The sequence below is a fragment of the Canis lupus genome, chromosome 4 (assembly GCF_011100685.1).
Source record: "Canis lupus familiaris isolate Mischka breed German Shepherd chromosome 4, alternate assembly UU_Cfam_GSD_1.0, whole genome shotgun sequence".
In the NCBI taxonomy this organism is placed as follows: domain Eukaryota; kingdom Metazoa; phylum Chordata; class Mammalia; order Carnivora; family Canidae; genus Canis; species Canis lupus.
Window position 1 is genome coordinate 56,360,844 of NC_049225.1, and position 5,407 is coordinate 56,366,250.

Sequence of the window (5,407 nt, forward strand, 5' to 3'; positions counted from 1 at the left end):
TCCCCACCCCTTCTTCCAGCTCCCTAGAGGAGTCTGCACAAAATTGGATTTGAGCTTTTTCTTGTGTCTTACCAAGTGACTTGTTGATCAAAGCTGCACACCAGCTCGGTCAGCCTTCAATGGAAACTCTAACCCATGAACCCAGCTTTAATCCCAAGGCTCTTTGATCACCTTCTACAGTGTGGGGATGCTGGGGGGATCTCCTGAGGCTTTATCCCACTCACTGAGACCATACCATTTAAGACAAGTAGGCAGCCTATTAGTTCTGGCTGTTTTTCTGGGAAAATTGTTCTGGTCACTGACTGAAATTGAGCAAGATATGTTACTTTCAGACTGACCTAGGACTATTGTGGGCATTAAATGAGATGATGTGCATAAAGGGCTTAGTGCAGACACCGATGTGATAAAACTAGTAACTTTTGCTGAAATAAAAGTCCAGCCTCACTGAGGAGAGATGAACAGGATTTCAGCTGCATGGCTGGAATCTTCCCCGTGGCCTGGGCCTCTCCAATCTCTTCTCCTATTACTCTCCCATCACTCACTCCAAACTAGCCGCTCCCACTTTCTTCCAGGTTCTGACACCACTCTGCCCAATCCAGCCCCAGGGCCTTTGCTTAGCTCTTATCTCTGCCAGGAACACTGGGGCCCTGGTCTTCCCTCACTATTCCTCCCTCTCATCCTTCAGATCTTAGTTTAAATGTCACCTCCTCACAGAGAGCCTCCCTGTCCGCCCACCTGAAGTGCCGTTGCCATACTTTACATCTTGCTATGTTTTCTTCATAGTGCATATCTCTCCTATTTTTAATCTTATTTATTTGCTTATTCACTTGTTTGTTATTGAGCTCTTCCAGATAACATGTCAGCTGCATGGAGCAGAGACCTTGGCTGTTCCTTCACTGCTCTATCCCCAAATCTTGCAACATACATGCCTGACACAAAGAAAGGATTTAATACCAACATTTGATGAATGATATCTCCTCTCTTCCCCCATCTTCCCATCTTTGCTTCCTTTTCTTCTTTCTTTCTTCTTTTTTTTTCAATGAGCTGCTTATTCTCTTGCTTACTTTTCAGCGTTCCATCCTGTTATCAGTAACAGGCAGATCTTTTGGGATCCCCTGAGACGTACTTCAGCAAGAAGGGTCAATCAGAAGAGAAGTCATGGGCCAGGCCCTTGTCATTCCTGAGGAAGATATGAAAACCTTTTTTTTACTAAATGTCTTCACCTTGGCTTTCATAGGGTCCTTTGTTGCTGACCCCATTTGTCTGGGGCTATATACCCTCAGGCTGGCCTGGCCTAGGACTGAGCTGAGGGGGTATGAAAATGGAACACAGTGGCAAGCCAGGGGGTGTTGGTCTGCAACTCAGTCTATCTCAGACACTCTAACCTTGGCCAAGTCACTTCTGTTCTGAGCCTCAATTTCCTCATCTGTGAAATGGGGATAATCATGACTCTTTAACAATATACTTTCCATGCTGGTAAGACAAAAGTCTGCCTGACCCTAAGCAAAACAGAAGAAACTCTGGGTGTTGTAATTCTTTGCCTGCTGCAGACCTAAAGCCTTCCTCCTTCTCTCCTTGGAGATCATTGAGATCATCATACATTTTCATTTTTTTTTTAAAGATTTTTTTTAATTTTTATTTATTTATGATAGTCACAGAGAGAGAGAGGCAGAGACATAGGCAGAGGGAGAAGCAGGCTCCATGCACCTGGAGCCCGATGTGGGATTCGATCCAGGGTCTCGAGGATCACGCCCTGGGCCAAAGGCAGGCACTAAACCGCTGCGCCACCCAGGGATCCCATCATCATACATTTTCAAAGAAGCCTGCCTGCTTTCTTAACAGACTAAGCCTCCAGATGCATGACCTCTTAGCAAATGCCTTTCCTTAACAGTCATAATGTTTAAGGCTCCTAGATGATTGCTAGATATCTGCCTCCCCCGCTGGACTGGAAGCCCCAGGAGGACAGAGATCATGTTGTTTGTTTGTTTTGCTCCCCAAGATACCCTCACTGTTTAGTACAGTACCTGGCCCAAAATAGGTTCTCAGCAAACACTTGGGAAATGAATGAACGAATCATGTAATCAATCAAGCACTCAGCTCTTTATAACCTGCACTTAGGAAACTCATTAACACTGGTGTCAGTGACCCAAATTGCTATCTGTACCAGGTTGGTCATTTAACAAGGCTCAGACTTCTAATATAGAGGAAGAGAACAAAAGTCCTGGAGCTGAAATTTCTCTAGCTGGCTCTCAGCCTGGATCAGTAGTCCAGACTGTGCTCTTAACTTCCTGTGTGGCTCAGACAAGCTGCTCAAATTCTCTAAACATCAGGTTTATTATGTATGGTTCCATGAGTATATGTGATAGCAGGAATTAGAGAGGTCTGGAGAAATATAGAATATGGTTGCATCAAATAAAGCAGTCAAACGAGATGCTCTTTGAGGTCTTTTTAAATTCTAAAATTTGGGGATCAGTCTTGCAAGGTATGGTGGGAAATGGGAGCCAGACATGGAACACCACTCAGGTGGTTCAGTCCAGAGTGTGCATTTAGTGGCATTTCAGCTCTAGTTTGAATAAAAAGAAAGTGTTTGCAGGATGCCCATTTGAGATGACCTCTAGACAGAAAATTGTCTGTCTCTCTCTTGGAGTCTACTTTGTCATTTTCACAATGAGATGCCAATTAAACCAGTCCTGCCAACTATAAAGAAATGCTGCTGAATCAAGGCAGCAGATGTGGAAGGTGCTTCAAATAGGATATGTTTTGAAAGAGCAAACAGAGAATGCCATAAATCTCCAAAAGTAAATATACTACGTCGTTAGTTGGGTACATCTCAAACAGAGTATTAGTCGGGGTGCCAGATGCAAATATCAGGTGTGTAGGGAGCAATCCTCCTCCTGGCACTGCCACTAAAATAAATATCAGAGTTTGGGGAATGTGAGTGCTTCCTGTTTAATTATTTTTCATTTTTGTGTAAAGGGAAAAAGTTGTACAAAAACACAAATGGAGAGGTGGGGTGCAGGAGAAAGGGGCTTTTTAGGAGTCTTAGACTCTTGGAGAAGTGGCTCACATCTGTGGACACCTCTGTCAAATAAAGGGCTGGATACTCTATGATCCAACACTGTCAACCCTGGTGGTGCACAGATTCACCATGGAACCTTTTAAAACTCCGGATACCTGCCCCGCACTCCACACAAATTAAGTCAGAACCTCTGGTGGTAGGACTCCCATCCCCAGGTGATTGCAATCTGCAGTCCAGGGTGAGAGAACCATCTATCGCTCAATGGTTTTCAAGGTTCTAAAACCCACCCAAGGCTTCTTTTCCTCTAAACGGCAGGTCATCTGATGTTCCACTAGGTGGCACCTTCCAGCAAACTTCAGTGGGTCCAGAGAGGTCTTGTCTGGGTCTAACTGCAAGGAGAGAATTCAGAAAACAATCCTTGGTGGTCTCCACTGGCTATAAGGGGTCTGCACTGTTGATGAGAAGGCTTAATTTGTTGGTTAACAACTTTCTGGTGAGTGCTGGAACCACAGAATATTAAGACACATCCCTGCTGGGAACTGAGCCCTGGAGAGGGGGCAGCTCCATCCCTTAGAGCTGGGCTCACCCATTCACCAGTGCTCTCTGGTGTGTCTTACCCTCAATCTGTCCAGCAGGAACAAAACACCCCCACCCAAAAGTCCTCAAAAAGCCTCGTTATGGGCAGTAGTGGACATCTTGTTCTTTTTACCTGGTTGACTAACAGCACTGATTTTCCTTGGGAATTTACCTTCCTCCAGGTCAGCTGGGGGCTTAGAGCAGAGCTGACCCCAGCCTCAGCTTCCGGCTTAGCCAATCAGAGCTGCTATCCCTTTCCCCTATAATTGGTCCCTTTCCCCTATAATTGGTCAGAGGATGGATCCCCGATTTGTCTAAGACAAATTAGAACCATGGCATTTTCGTTCTGCCTGATAGAGGCTATCAGGAAGTAGTGGCCACTTCCAGCTTGGATTGCTGAGAGATCTGGCTATAGGCCCCACCATGAGGAATGAACGTACTGAACGTACTGAACGTACTGAACATCTTAACCTTTGCTCCTGTCGGGCTCCCCCCACCCCAACCCCGCCCGTCCCAGAGCGGGTATGTACAATACATCAGTGGGCTTCCTTGCTTGCTGGTTTCCTGTTGGGGTTAGATCTTGACCAGGATTTCAGAGGGACAGAGAAGAACCAAATCAGGGAGTCCTCGCCCAGCTTCCTTCCTGGAAGGGCTGGATGTGTTGGCGCCAAAGGCCACACAGCTCAGGCCAGGCGGGCCTCCCTCTGCACTCGGGTAACTGCATCTCCCCTCCCGCTGGACAGCACACCACAGTTTCCTGCCCCGGCATACTGCACTCTCCCTTGTGGTTCTTCTGTCCCACTATCCTCTTAGTAAACTCTCCTCATGTTCCCCAGTGTGACAGAGCCAGAGACCCTGACTGAATAGAGTGGAGAAGCTTCCTGAGAAGCTGAGAGCAGCACCAGCATAGAGGAGAGTGGAGCCCAGAGATCACCCAGTGACCCAAGCCAGCCCCTGACGTCATCCTCACCGCCACTCCAGCTCACCTCCCACATTCAAACAATTACCTAATAATGCTGATTTTATTACCTAATAAATTTTAAATGTATCCCTTCCCCTCCAGGCCTACTATATGAGACATACTTCAGGTGCCTGCAAGAAGAATCCCTGATCAGGACCCTGCTATCTCAAAAGGCCAAGTTCCCTGCCTGGCTAACCAGCTCCTGTCCTCATTTAGGGGCTGACCCTTGGTCTAGGATTTGCCTGACCTGGATCGAAAGGATGAGCCGAGTTACTCCGATCCTGTCTCAGAAATTGGAGTCAAGTGCCACAGAGGGGAAAAGGCAGCTGCTGGTGCTCCCTCAAAGTGCAAATTCAGGTAACATCAGGGTGGAGATGATTCCTGGGCCACAGGCAAGCAGAAGGTATAGGAAAGGTGAAACCCCAGAATAACACAGGAAGTGCCTCCATGGAAAGAAGACAGTGGAGCAGAAGTGTGAGACACAGAGGTGCTGAGAGAGAAAACGATGCAAGAGAAAAACCTTGGCTCCTGGTTTTCTAGCTCCAGTTGGTTTCTGGGAAGGATCCTGCTTGGATCCCCGCCCTGGGGCTTCCTCTCTTTAGGCGGGGTTTCCTGCCGTATTTCCTTTCCCTGGCCTTGGCACTCTCATCTCAAAGTCCAGGTTAAAGCCTTTATCATTTCTCCTGTGCATTGTTGCAAGAGTCTGCTGACTCCACTGTCACTTGGGTCCTGCTTCCCTTAAAGGGCACCCTCCCCACCGCAGGGATTATTCTGCTGTGCAAACTTGCCATGCCGGTTCCCGCGAGTGGTCTCTGGTTGTCTTCTCCAACTCCCTTCACCTTACTTAACTG

General features: G+C 47.2%; 1 long non-coding RNA gene across 1 annotated transcript; it reads right to left on the reverse strand.

Moving 5' to 3' along the window:
* Positions 1-991: 991 nt before the first annotated feature.
* On the reverse strand, positions 992-5,070 carry LOC119871523. Its single transcript, XR_005358383.1, has 3 exons — positions 4,804-5,070; positions 3,307-3,408; positions 992-1,180 (listed from the first exon to the last, which is right to left on the reverse strand). It is a non-coding gene; the product is annotated as an uncharacterized LOC119871523 (long non-coding RNA).
* Positions 5,071-5,407: the final 337 nt, after the last annotated feature.